Below are 15690 nucleotides of genomic sequence, written 5' to 3'. Positions count from 1 at the left end.
CAAAATATGCATTGTCGATATGCAAAATATGCAAAAATATGCAAAATATGCAAAAATATGCAAAATATGCAAAAATATGCAAAATATGCAAAAATATGCAAAATATGCAAAATATGCAAAAATATGCAAAATATGCAAAAATATGCAAAATATGCAAAATATATGCAAAAATATGCAAAATATGCAAAATATGCAAACATATGCAAAATATGCAAAAATATGCAAAATATGCAAAATATGCAAACATATGCAAAATATGCAAAAATATGCAAAATATGCAAAAATATGCAAAATATGCAAAAAATATGCAAAATATGCAAAAAATATGCAAAATATGCAAAAAATATGCAAAATATGCAAAATATATGCACAAATATGCAAAATATGCAAAAATATGCAAAATATGCAAACATATGCAAAATATGCAAAAATATGCAAAATATGCAAAATATGCAAACATATGCAAAATATGCAAAAATATGCAAAATATGCAAAAATATGCAAAATATGCAAAATATGCAAAAATATGCAAAATATATGCAAAAATATGCAAAATATGCAAACATATGCAAAATATGCAAAATATATGCAAAATATGCAAACATATGCAAAATATGCAAAAATATGCAAAATATATGCACGGTATGCTAGGTCGCAATATTAAAGATAGAACTTTGAAATTTTGCACATATATTATTATTACTCCTAGGATGTTTGGTATTGGAAATGGGATATATCGGTCCACGTTTTAGTATATCGTCATTTAACGGTTATATATGTTTGCATGTTTTATACATATATTTAGCAAATTTTCATAATGACAAAAATCTAACAGTTGAACCATGAAACGCATACATACACAATTAGAATTCTGTAGGTTAAAAATAAAGAAAGCACACAAATTCGAAACTACCCTGAATTTTTTTTTTTTTTTTTTTTTTTTTTGATTAAAATGATTGCATATGTGAAATATGTTGCTCATATTTGCACATATTTTGCATATTTTTGCCTATATTTTTCATATTTTTTGCATATTTCTCGCATATCGACCTAGCATACCGTGCATATTTTTTTTGTATATTTTGCATATGTTTGCATATTTTGCATATATTTTACATATTTTTTCATATTTTTGCATATTTTGCATATGTTTGCATATTTTGCATATGTTTGCATATATTTTGCATATGTTTGTATATATTTTGCATATTTTTGCATATTTTGCATATGTTTGCTATTTTGCATATTTTGCATATTTTGCATATGTTTGCATATTTTGCATATTTTTGCATATTTTGCATATTTTTTGCATATTTTTGCATATTTTTCCATATTTTGCATATTTTGCATATATTTGCATATTTTTCCATATTTTGCATAGTTTTGCATATTCTGCATATTTTGCATATTTTTGCATATTTATAGCATATCGACCTAGCATACCGTGCATATTTTTTGCATATATTTTGCATATTTATCGCATATCGACCTAGCATACCGTGCATATTTTTTGCATATTTTGCATATTTTTGCATATTTTAGCATATATTTTGCATATTTTATGCATATATTTTGCATATCTATTGCATATCGACCTAGCATATTTTGCATATTTTGCATATTTTTTGCATATTTTGCATATATTTTGCATATTTTTTGCATATCTCGTGCATATGCAAAATATGCAAATATGCAAAACATTAAAAAATATGAACCCTTCAAATAATTCTAAATCCTTTGAAACGAATTTGTGTCCAATCAGAATTTTGATATCTTCATTATTAAAAAATATGCAAATATGCAAAATCCGAGGTCTAGTTATAATGCAAAATATTTGAAAATTTATTTTTATAAGATTTGAATTGGCCCCATCATCTGTAGGTATACATGCATGTGTGTGTGAGTTTGGAAGACAGTAACTGCAGCGGCATGTTTTCTTATCAGAAATTGGTAGCGAAGAATTGAAATGTATTTTATTTGGTTCGGCTTATGTGGACGATTTGTAAATTTGTGGATCTATTTATTATCCCAGAATGAGTCAAAGGTATGATTATGAAGGATATAAATATCATGAATTAATGATACCAACATTTCCAGATTTTGTAAGAAGAGAACCTACGACTTCTTAATGGCATACCAAAATTTCTTCGACTGAGCATACTACCCCGGCCACTACCCCCGACCACAGGTCTTTATAAAGACCAATTGGTCTTCATGGAGACTACAGGTCTTTATAAAAACCAATTGGTCTACATGGAGACCACAGGTCTTTATAAAGACCAATTGTTCTATATAGAGACCACAGGTCTTTATAAAGATCAATAGAAACCCCAAGCATTTATAAAGACCAATTGGAGCATATATAGAGGTCTTTATATAGACTATTAAGCTTTAAACCTTCCACCATAGGGTATAATTATTTCGGAGAACTTACTCTATATATAAGATAAATGATAATTATTCACGAACACTCTTTATGAAGGTGGAAATGCGTAACAACGTCATTTTTTAAATCTATTCATGTCGACTTAATTAAACAGACGCCTAACATTTACAGCAGACCACCTTCATTAACACCAAAGTCAAAGGCAGCATCACTGACAATCATAGGCCGTTCGTTCAATAATTTCTCACAGCATGTCTATAAAATAGACTACAAAGTAAAATAACTTATCTACCAGCAACCAGCCTACGCGCCTGATCAATTGACCAACGGTCGACTGCTGGTCAGTTTATTAACGCTTCAGTTCAACACTTCAACTTGACGTCTCTTGACAGCATCTCTGCCGCTGTCGTTGTTCGCACTTTCTAAGCAGAAATAGAAAGAAAAAATCGAACATGTGTGCAAATTTATTTAAAGATTATGTTAAATAGTTTTTTATTCACTGCATTAACTTTTGAAACAAAAAAAAAAAATATTTATAAAATATTTCTTTTTTTGTTTACATTAAAAAAATACACATGTATCAGACGTGTGATGTATATATTTATCGCACAAATGGTAATTTTCTTGTTTTTGTTTTGTTGCTATTAAATGTTTTCCTATTTCGTCATTAACAACTTCACCGAAAACAAAAACAACAACAAATGTAAACTGATTTGATTCACGCTTTACAATATCGCTGCGTTGAAAAAAAAAACATTAAATTCAGCTTTTATTCGACAGATTTTAATTTGTACTCAGATATATTCCGACATTTGTAATTGATTTTATTTTTATGGAAACCAATGTTTGAATTGTATTGAGAAAGTATTTTATTGTTGTTGTTTTTTTCCTGAAGGTCCTTGAAATATTGAAATCAATCCCCCTCTAATGTATAAATATAAATTTTTATTTCGAAAACGTTTTTAATTCTAGAGAAACTATGTAGAATAAATATACTCAAAATATAAATAACAGCCATCTTACATAAAAAATTAAACACTTTAAAAGAATATATGTCACAAATTTCACATGTAAGTCAACACAACAAAATTACAACGCACTGAACACGCTCACGATGCATGTTTGGTAAATGATTCTGTCGGTTTTGTTGTTTTTGGCATTTTAATGTTGGTCATTTAGGCTTTAGCATTATGTTGCCACATTATTGTGTTTTTGTCTAAGCCAAAAATGGCCAATAACACAATAATACTGGCCAATGAATGAATGTGCGTTTAGCCAAAGCAACAACGAATTTGTTTACAAAATATCAATTTACAAAATTGGTATTTAGAAAGTTGAGTTGTAAGCAGTTAACTCGGAATTACAATATAGCTATTCATTTGTGTACCCCTCCCGCCTTTTATGGAGGGTATATTAATTCTGTTTTTCCGTTTGTAACACATCGAAATAATCATTTCCGAACCTACGTAAAATTCTATGACGATTTAGCAATGTCCGTCTGTCTGTTGTAATCAAGTTCGAAGATGGGATATATTGGTCCTTGTTTAGGCATAGCTCCCATATAAGGGTATCCCCCACTTTTCGGTATCTTGGTGTTCTTTTGGGATTTGGAGCGCATTTTCGACTGATTTGTAATTTTGTACTTCGAGTTTTTATTGGATAGCATATCTCTCCAAAAAAAAATATATAAATAAAATTATGTACGGAACAAAAGTCCGTCACTACAAGAAAAATCTGCTCTGAAAAGGAATGTTCCGGTGTGATGTCAAATGTCCGAACCTGGACAGGGTTGAATTTAATTCGTAGCTGCAATTTAGCAACAATAGTCGACATAAATAGAACTTATCAAGTAAAGACATTTGTAAGCCACATTGCCCAATATGCCTGATGAGCCACTTAAACAACGGCGAAACGCGTCGCATAGTGGTGAGAATGTTGTATCTCTCTGGCTTTCCTTTTCATTGCAACTCCGATCATGTAGCTCATCTCGAATAAGAAATTAATAAAAAAAATACAAAATTATTAATATCTGCCCGATTTTAGGGGTAGTCCCATATAACCCCTATTTATATTAATATAGTTATCTGAATTTAGGACGATTTAGTCATCTGTTGTAATCATTCCGCCAATTGTTCTTTATAAAGACCTATGGTCTCTATACAGACCAATTGGCTTTATAAAGACCTATGGTCTCTATATAGTCCAATTAGTTTATAAAAACCTGCGTTTTCCATATAGACCAATTGGGCTTTAAATATTGAAATATGTCTATCAAAAAGAACTTCAAGTTATGTTAACCTTTGAAGGGCATGCGATAAATTGCAATTAGTTTACCTTGACAAATAAATAAACCCCTCATTTCCCTTGTTCATGTTTTACACAAAAAACAAGACTGCATAAAAGAAATACAAGAACAATAATCCTCCAAATTCAAACATGGTCGGTTGGTTATTTTTGTTACCAATGATAATAATAATCGATATTTTTATAAAACTTGTTGGCTGTTGCCTTAGATTCTTATACAAAAAAAAAAATAATAATAATAATAACAAATTGAAGAGCTCAAGGCCCACAATGATAAAGTCAGTCAGTCAACACAACATGAAATTTGATAAGAAATTCTTATCTTCACAAAAAAGTACCTTCTAATCAAGATAACAAATAAATACTGGCGATTTTAATAGAAATAAAAAAATGAAGTAGAAAATAATAAAAAAAAAATAAGTGGTATGCCAAAATTGGTCAGTCAAACAAAGGCATGCACAAAAATAGAGGTAGGGGCATTGGAATAAATAAAATATTAAAAATAACAACCAAGAAACTGAAATAAAAAATACAGCAAATATTTTTAACAATGATGTAAGAAGAAATAGCGTTATTTTGTGTGGGTGTGCGGCCGAGGTTTAAAAATGCTTCCACGATACATTTGTAAATTTTCTGTATTTTTTATTCTAAATAAAAAATAGATAATAATTTCGTTATCATTTTCAACACAAATATGTGATTTATATATCGAAAACAGTTTGCACCTTGGGAATTATTTGCTGAAATGAGTTCATAATAGATTTTAAAAAATTCGTATGGGAATGTGAAAAAATGAAAAACACCTTTAGTTTTAAAAATATATTTTACGCTTTAGAGTCATTCAATTTGGATTGTTTCGTATCGTATCTTATCAAACATTTGTTTTTGTTGTTGGGATCGATAAATGGTAAATTATATTTAAACACATTTAAATTTCCAACAAAAAACTTCGCTCTTTTGCCATTCCCTTAACCCCCACTTAATTATGGATCCATATCCTAAACAGATCCTATTTGAACCTAGAATCAAAAGCTTAATCAGTAGAGGAAACAAGCAGTAGTTAAAGCCGTAAATAGTTGGTGTAACTGCCTCAATTCTTATTTGGCTCGTATTCCTATCACCAACTACCCCAAAATACTCGGGGTCACATTCGACAACATGTTCAAACCTATCTGCGATAAGTTGAAAAGTAGGAACACGGCCCTCAAGTCCTTTGCCTGCAGTACTTGGAGCGCAAATAAGGAAACCTTGTTGACCTCTTACAAATCGATATGTCGATCAGTAGCTAGCTATGCGGTACCAGTTTGGTCTGCTAATACTAATGTTACGCAGTGGCAAAATATTTAGACCAATTAGAACGTCGCCCTGAGAACTGTGAAAGGGTGCCTTCTCATGGGATCATCTTCATGAGTATATGAAGATCCTTCTCTTAACTCAGAATAGCAATATGTTTTCGTTGCAGTACCTGCTTGGGTGCTTCAGGGACAATCATTCTAACCTTTATATGGTGAATAAGACTTACCCACCCATGCGTGTCAGGAAAGATCTGGATGATCTACAGAGAAAAGTCCAACGTTAAAAGGCAGGGAGCCTCTAGATCAAGTTGTATAGCATTCATATTGATGCAGTTGCCGCAGCGCTGAACGAATGCAGAGTGAATACCTTCGCAGCTGAAGAACATCAGCTGTCCAGACAAACCAGAGTATTTTTGGGACAGTTATGTTCAGGATGGTGCAGTCGTCTTAATGCGAATTGCGCACAGAAGCTTATTGCCGGCATTTGCCGACACAGGACCTGTTGGAGTCAGACTTGAATTCGGCCAATCAACAGGGTCAACACATCCTTCGTTGATGGTACAACAATCCTCCTGTCTAGACTTGGCCGGTCAGTCGGGTAAGATTTAGTAGCAGTTCATCCTGAAGTGTATTCACACTTTGCTCTTCCTGTTCAATCTTGTCCAGTTGGTTGAAGAGTTTCCTACTCTGTTCCTTTAGACTATCGTGGACAGAACTAAGGGTAATATGTAGGTCGTCCCCTCTCAGAACTTCAGTCCTGTCAGTCGTGGACTGATGCAAATCAGTCTAGTATCCAGTGTATCCACACTTTGCTCTTCCGGTACAAGCCTGTCCAGTTGGTCGAAGAGTTCCCTACTCTGTTCCTCTAGACTATCGCGGATAGCACTAAGAGTCCCATGTAGGTCGTCCCCTTCCCGAACTACAGTTCTGTCAGTCGTAGACTGATTTGCACCAGTCTAGACTAGCTCGGCATAAGTTTTGGGTGTTGATGAAGCCGACCCCACCTTGGGCGCCAATAAAGCAGCTCGTGAACGGAGCTGGTATGGCTTCATCCGAAACAACAAGATTTACAATATTAATTTTTTACTCCTTGTTTAGGAATTGCTTTCAGCTTATGATCTAAGTCCATCAAGCGTGGGCAACATGGTTAATGATCTAAAGCTTTCAGTATTCGCTACACAAATGAGAGTCGGATTCGGAGTGTGATGAATCATCAGTACAAATAACCACGATAGAGGGTTCTAGGATCCATAACGACACGAGTTTTACATGGCCAACGTCTGTCACCAATTTCACAGCCCATTGTGTAAAAGCATTAGGGCTGCTACATTAACAACAACCAAACGTACCAATGCCAAGGTAATCGCCGACAACAAGGTCTACGGCAGAGCGGTTAACTTCTACAACCGGTTCATCGAACGGGACAAGAACTCGAACGCCGATAAGGAATTCTATTCATTTGAAGGTCTTCTGCTAGGAACTTTTTCAACGGCGGAGAAAACTGTGAGTAGCTTGAGTACAAACGGAAAAATTATGCCCTGTCTTATCAATCTGTACCTTCGAAATGTTGAGTAGTCCTCGACAACGTCATCCATTGCTGTAAAACAACCGCGAAAAACTATGTCAGGGACTTCTGAGCAATCAGGTCTTTCGAAGGGGTTTCTCGATGTTGAAAAGTCCTTGACATCATTTCCCATTGCGAAAGAGGGTGAGAACAACCGCGAAAATTATTGTCTTTATTGAAATAAAATTCAGCTTAGGTAGTACTTTTGAAATGGTAGTACTTTTGAGAAAAAAAAATAAAAATAGAGTTGATCCGCTTCACTATATTATTATATTTTGAACTCTCATTGCATAGAAAATCTCCCCAACCAAAATTATTAATACTGAACAAATTTTTGAGTACTCCGTATACAAAGGAACCCCCCAATTTTTCTGCAGAATCGTTGTTCAACCGATCGATTTTAGTTATTTTGAATATTGTGGATGATGTAAAGTGTTCGTCCAGCCAGCCAAACTTTATATTTTCACTATTTTTATTTAATCTAATCACCTTAAATGTCAAATGTAGTTTTTATATGGATTTTAAAATTGACGATCAAAACCGAAAACTAATTATTAATTACGAAATCGATTTCAGTGTTAGGGCACCACTAAAAACCCGAGCATCTATTCAATTTGTTTATTATGTACTTTTTTCAATAGTCAATTATGGATATTTATTACCAGCCATGGTTATGTGTGGTAATTTGAGAATTATGTCAACTAGTTTGACATCAATTTGTTGTGGTGCGAAGTCCCCGTAATACAAGTAAATGAAATTGTTAGTTTAATATTTGTTTGGAAGTCGCATAAAACCATCACAAAAAAAGTTCCACAGATTTGGACATGTAATTTCCTTGCTAAATGTTCAATGTTCTTGGAACATGTGTTGTTGCCAAAAAGGAAGGTTTTTGGTGTAGTTTTTTTTCAACTAGTTTTATTTTTTGGTGGTATCCTTTCTTTTTTTTTTTAAAGCCTTTGATGGATGATAAATGATGTTGCACGTTGTTTTCAAGACATGTCTTTGTTGTCCATCTCCTTTTCTCCCTTGTCCTTTTCTTCATATGCTCTACTACTGCAATGAATTCTAATCTATAATAGCAAAGGAGTCCCTACTTCTCTATATAAATATTTGTTGCAGTCACATGAGTTGAGTTGATAAAGTTGCAATGTGATGTCTATCGGTGTGTGTGTGTGTGAATTTTTTTTCTTGGCATGCCTCATGTCTATTGGTGCTATTCACATGGCCATAAGGAACGGACGGATGTTACCCAGTGTGTATGTCCTTTTCAAAGAGATATGCTTATTTTTCTACTAGAATCGTTGACACACGTTGTTATAGTACAAGTAAAAAAAGGAGGAGGACCTGCCAATACTTGCCCATCCCTCCCATCCTTGTATGCAATGGACAACAAATAATATAGAAGTCATTTTAGTTTGCTTTTGGTTGTTGGCACATTGAGTGTATTATGAAAATTTCACTTTTTTTAGTCTCCTGCAAATAGTTGAGAAGATGACTCAAAAAATAATTTCAGCGTCTGAATGTCTACGAAATATGGGTTATTTGTTTTGAATATTTACACGATTCAGGTTTATTTACGATATGAAATTTTCATATTTTAGTTAGTTGGAAACTGGGTGTATAAACGAAGACTTATAAAAAACGAAAAAAAAAAAACATAACTACTAATAATGGAAAGAAACGGAAAGTTCGACGGAATCAAACCTATACAATCCACCATAATGTAGACATTCAAAGTCGGACTGGACACTTTTGTGGCACATTATTTATGATAAATTGTCTGCCGGGAGATTTTTAGGAATAGTTCGGTTGGTTTGGCTCGATACGTCCATGTCGATGTCCGAGAAAATATGGTATATATCAATATCGACGACGATATTCGCCGACGACGCAGATCGGCCCATAGATGTTCCGGAGAATTTTTTCATTCGAACACTCCAAGAGCTGCATCAACAGCTTGCGCAAGTACCCATGCTTCAGATTCATACAACAGCACGGATAATATCAGCGTCTTGTAGAGTGTGAGTTTGGTCAAGGCGAGAGGTGACCTGAGCGAGTTATTCGTAGAGTTATTCTTAAGTACAACCAATCTTAAAGGAAAATTTGTTATTCACATCGGGGGTAGAAAGGGTATATCAAAATCATTCAAAGCTCTTGGTCCAGGCGTATGTTTAATAACTTTGTGTAAAAGAGTTGTTCTGAAAGTAACATTTTCTCAAACGATAATTCTAGATATTCTCTTCGTCTTTTCATTTCTCCTCTAATCTATCTTCTCCTTTAATCAGGATGAGTACAATAGGCCGAAGGTCTCTGATTGAAAGTAGCTGTTAAATAACTTATAGCTGAACATCCTTTAACATAACCTAAACATTTTGACACAACTAAGTACTGGGTATCCTAAATAGGTGACCTTATGGCCTTTAAAGCTCTTATAACAAACTTCATCTAGTCAAAATTGAAAATATAGATGTAAGGTTTAGCATAGCCTCCATTATGATATCAGCTTATTTTCAGTCTTAGCCGAATTTCGCCATATTTTCGTTCTTATTAAAGGAATGGGAAGTTAACGGAATTCCCCCACCGAAAAGGCTGAAGATTTTGATCGACATCTGAAAGCATTCGTTTTTATACACATCGAAGGAAGAAGAAGTAAGTCAAAATCATCCAAAGATCTTAGTCCTGGCTTATGTTAGTTAACTTTGTGTAACAGAGTTGTGGATCATCTGTCAAAAATTCTGGAACGAAACGTTTCTCATTTCAAAGAGTCCGAATGGTTTTAATCTGCGACGACTATCGGGGGCGGTATACAGTACCCAGATATCTAGCCACCCATAAAATACATATTTTATTCTTTGAATTGGCTATTGTGAGAATAATTCTGATCTCATTCAATCGGCCGTACCACCTTTTTGCTGGAAGTCTCTAAAATAGGAAGTAATCTCATCGATTAATTTAAATCTACCTAGAAGGCTGTTAACAAATCTGTAGAAGACTTAATAATATTCTTCCAAGAGTCAATGCGCCTCACACCGTCCAATATGGTAGGAAATTTTTAAAGAAAATATATTCTCAAGGGACCATAGAAGACAACATCTCGGAACATGGTCTTTTAAAGTGGATGAGATGCCCACTAGACCGACGCGCTTAGAAATTTGTTATAAGCTCGGCTTATGGAACAATCGTTCTGTTACAAGCAAGCTATGAATGTGATACAGTAAATGTATCGGGTCCGTTAGAATAAATCCTGGTTGACTTATTATAAATACTCAGACCCAATTGCACATTCAAGTCTTGAACACTGACTCGAATGTGCAACTGGGTGACATCTAATGATTCCAGGACAGGAAAATAAGAGGATAAAAAAAATTAAGATTGGGGTCATATATCGTTTAGAAATCTTTTTTCTTAGATGTCCTTTTTACAGCGATTTTTTTTTTTTTAATTTGCGGAAGTCAATACTTCAGTACATAGAGACCTTTAAAGGTTTTAGGGAGTACTTTAGAAATGAAATATTTCATTATGGGAGTAATTTTGAACAGGATGAGGTTCATGCTTTCCGTGCAAGGCGTCTCCATAGCTTACCTTCTCTCCTATAGATGCTATGTAAAATAAATAGAGAATAGTTTGTCGGTGCACAAATTCAGCCTTTCTCCTATAAACAGAGGCTAACACAGTCAACTCAACAGAATCTCTTTTACTGCTACTTTATGTACTAGATGTAATAAAGGTCCAAAGACCTACTTATAGTATGCATTTCAATGTGATCCGCTATCGGACTTTGAACTTCACATAAGACCGTCATCCCAACCATCATTTATTGGATAAAGCTATCCCACACAGGAAGAATCAGCATGACTAAGAGAACTTCAATATCATGTGGCCTATCGAAAAGGTTTGAAGAGTATTCAATGAATACCGAGTGGATATTGTCATCGGAGTTTAGACTCAAGCAGTTCCGTCGACTCAAAATTTCATGAGTCAAGTCCAAAAATCAACACAAAATCCTCCAAAACCTCTAAGATTAAAATCATGGACCGGAATATTACTGCCCCATCACAACAACACAGAATGGTATAGGGTATAAAAAATGTAAGCCTTTGTAATTAGGGCCGCAAAAGGACTTCTTGTCGTTATTACATTGTTTCGCTTAATCATTCACTTCAATTAAGGCATTTATGTATCCTGAGAAATTTGTCTACAAGCAGAAGGACGTCATGCTTACCAAATGCATATTATGTTTTCATATACAAATTAAAAAAAATCCGTACTCCCATAAAGTATTTCCGTAAACTTAATGAATAGTTAATTTTTATGGTTGTTCCCTTTTGTGAATTAAGACCTTAGATTGATGGTATGCCATTCGGAAGCACCAGTTTAAAGGGAATTTCTTCGAGGGGTGTTTGTTCCTACTTTTTTTTACTGAACTCAACTCTCAAGTTTTACCTTCAAATAATAAACAAAGTGAATAAATTTTAAATTCTAATTTTAAAAAACAAACTCACCTGACATTTCTCACCGACCATACGAAAAACAGCTTCATTTTCCTCTTGGGTCAATAAAGAACTTGCTGCATTGGCTTTGCGTCGCATGACTGGCGCGCCATGACCCCCATCCTGTTGTCGCATATTTCTGCTCATTTGAGCTTTTGTTTTGCTGATGTTCTTGTGTCGTTGTTGATATTATTATTAAATTAAATTAGAATTAGGCGCTCACAAACTGTCACACACACGAACCTTGGGTGGAATATATAATTTATTTTTTTTATTTATGGTGATAAAGAACACTTAACATATATTATGCCAAAATCGTGAGGGTTTCTCGCATAGACTTCTTTATTTATTTATTTTTTTTTATTTTTGAAGAGGAAGGCAAATTTTGTTGTTATTATTTAATTAAATAAAAAACTGTTTTATTGTTGTTGTTTTTGGTTTTTTTCACACCGCTGTAGGCCAAGCTTTGCAAATAATTCCATAAATGTGATGCATATGAATATGATGTTTTGATATAATGACCGCTTTTCCGTTTCAATAATGGATGGATATGTTCAATTTTAAAGGTTTTATTTTATTTATTTTTTTTTTTTTTTGGGAGGCTATTCTTGCTTCTTCATGCCACCCATCCATCAATTGCAAAATATAGAGCAGCTCTCTTTTCTACGCCAATACATGATGATGAGGATGATGCTGCTGCTGATTATTGCATTTGACATTTCCATGTAAATTAGCTATGAGAGTGAGAGAAAGGTAATCAAATGCCGTAAGATAAAGAGTGTGTATGTGAGAGAGAGAGAGTGGGCTCCAATGTATGCAAAATGCACTCTCACCATATATGTTTATGCAGGGCAAGCAATGAAGAGAACAAGAGTACTAGGGTTTTGGGGCTTGGTTGTTTTTTCGTGCTTGCTTTTTTGTGAATGAATTTGTAAAAGTAGCCACAAGATGACAACGACAACAACAACAAAAGCAATAATATGGCTGAAGCTTGATGAGTTTTGTTTGACTTTTTGCAGAGTGGTAGAGTAGCAGCGACTGCAGCAACAAACAGAAAACAGCTGTTGTTGTAGTGGATGGGCGACTAAGGCAAATGTAAAGTAGCAGTGCCTAATGACAGTTCCACTGTCACCACAACTTTGATGTTGTTTTTGTTCTTATTGAAGACCTGAATTAAAATTATATTGATGATGTTTTGTTGTAATTGTTGTTGTTGTTTGGTACACTTAACAATGTTGATAACAACAACAACAAGAAAAATGTCAGGGCAACGACAACAGCAGCAGCAGTGTTACAGCAACGTCAACGACGAGCGATATATTTTTTGTTATGTACGACGACTGACTAAAAAGCAGCTGTTGAGTCACCACAAATGTCCACAACTTGGCTGTTTTGCAATGTTGCTGGTTTCGAAAATGTTGATAATGGGTGAAATATTCCAAAGATATGATAACAAAGCGATAAATATATTAATCACTTTTTTCAGTTAGAATTAAGGCAGCGGCGACAATTACGGCACCTGTAAATCATTCCTCGTTCTCTTTACACCCCTTTCCAAAAAGATCAATGATGATGATGATTGTGAAAAGACACTGGGTGACTGACGGTGGGGGGTAATGCAGCAAATGATTAATTTTTGCGGACGGTGACTATGGCTGACTGGCTCTCTACCTTTTTTCTCCTCTTTACAATAGAACGTTTAGACAAAAAAACTATATCGTGTAATGCGATTTCAAGGTGATAATGTTGTTTTATTTTGGAATCTTGAATATTCACGCTTTGACACACAAAATAAGCACAGCGACAAAAACCAACCAACGAACGTACAAACATTCACACACACACGCATACACGGACCCGGACAACGTCACTCAACTAATGTTAAGCTCTTCTCCACAACAGCAGGCTGGCAGACAGACAGCTAGCCAGTAGCAGCAAAAAAAGTACAACAAAAACCTTTTCTTTTTTGTTTTTAATTCACTTAATTGATTTTTTGTTTTGTGGCTGCTTATTTTTTTTTTTTTGCAAAATTTCACTTTTGTGCCATATTTCCAAGAGTTGGTTATTTTTGTTCAAATTGTTGTTGCTTCTTATTGCCAAAAAACTTTTTTTATTGCTGTTTTGTTTTCACACTACAAAAATTTTCGTTTCGAACTTTTGCCAACTTTATTCCTGAACAATTGTGTTTTTCTTTAATCTTCACTTCTTATCAGATGCCAATTTTATTGGCTTCTAATATTTAATCGAATTTGGCTTCTGGTTTTCTTAGTTTTGTATAATAAAATCAATATTTCTATTGATTTTTTCATACACCTTTGAAAAGTTTCTCACTCACTTTTTTCTTTGACCAAATGAATATGAATTAGGGATCAGTAAATCGACTTTGGACTAATCGATTAATCGACTTTCTGTATTGAAAAGTCTAAGGGTTGTACCTAAATGCAGGCGTATGCGTACGAATTTATTCACCTCAAAAGTTAAGCGGTGTACACACTATCACACACACTGGTAAATATTGTCCGTTCCAGCTCTAGAAGTGTCAGACTGCTTTATTTTTTCGGAGATCCCTTCTGTAAAACGAACGTATTGTGTATATTTTCTTTTTCACGTCGTCCACAGTACAATTTTTTAATACTTTTCCATTATATGTAGCAGTTCTTCATACGATTTAATTGTAATGTCGCGTGAAATGTACACTGGGCTTGTTAAGTCCAGGAGACACCGTTGCATTACATAGTAACATAGGTATTCTTGCAGTACGGGATCATACCAAAAGTAAACATTTATCGATCAATTAAAAATATGTTTTCATCCATTTTCACCGTTTCCAAATGACACGGATGCAAATAAAGTCCTTGCGTATATAAAGGTGAGAAGGAGATTATTTTTGTACCGGTCGCAATAAATTAGGTACCATCCATGGCACAATGAATAGATAGTCCATTTAGAGCAGCTGATGTCTCGATTAACTGTCAAAGTGCGTAATTTTTACTTGAATTCGATGTGCAATGTTGCCAACCATGTCAAATATTATATGGAAAAAATTGGCAGATAATCGAGAGAAAAACAAATGTTTTTGTTTTGATACATCACCTTATTATTGCATCATGGTACGATCCTTAAAGGTACAATCAAAAGTCGATCTTTGAGAAAATCGAAAAGTCAACTTTTCAAGATCGACTTTCGATTTTCTTCATAAATACTTGATGTATTGTCAAAAAGAATAAATTTCCCAAAAATTGCATATTTCACATCTTAATTTCGTCTGATTACAACAATTCATATAAAAAATAGAATTTTTAGTCGATTTTGCACTAGTCGGTAAAAGTCGAAAATCGATTTTAAGCGGGTCGATAAAATCAAAAGAGTTCAAACAAATTTGAATAAAGGGCTAAGCAGAATACTCGCGTTGAGCCATCCGTTGCGTTATGTGTTATCGAAAATACAACAACCACAAGGAAACGATAACACTAACGCTTGAAGTTATTGTGCGCTGCGCTTCGAAGTTCAATATATTTGAACTTTTTGCGTGCGTTAACGCGATAACAAAAAACGCTCAACGCGAACATTCTGTTTAGCCCTTAATAATTTATACACTATTCGATGAACACAACCTTCTTGCTAGAGTTTAAAAATATTTTTTATAGCCAA

The sequence above is a fragment of the Musca vetustissima genome, unplaced genomic scaffold (genome assembly GCF_032173495.1).
Source record: "Musca vetustissima isolate MV318-11 ecotype Yass unplaced genomic scaffold, APGP_CSIRO_Mvet_v1 utg7326, whole genome shotgun sequence".
NCBI lineage: Eukaryota > Metazoa > Arthropoda > Insecta > Diptera > Muscidae > Musca > Musca vetustissima.
Note: the sequence above shows the minus strand (reverse complement) of the source record.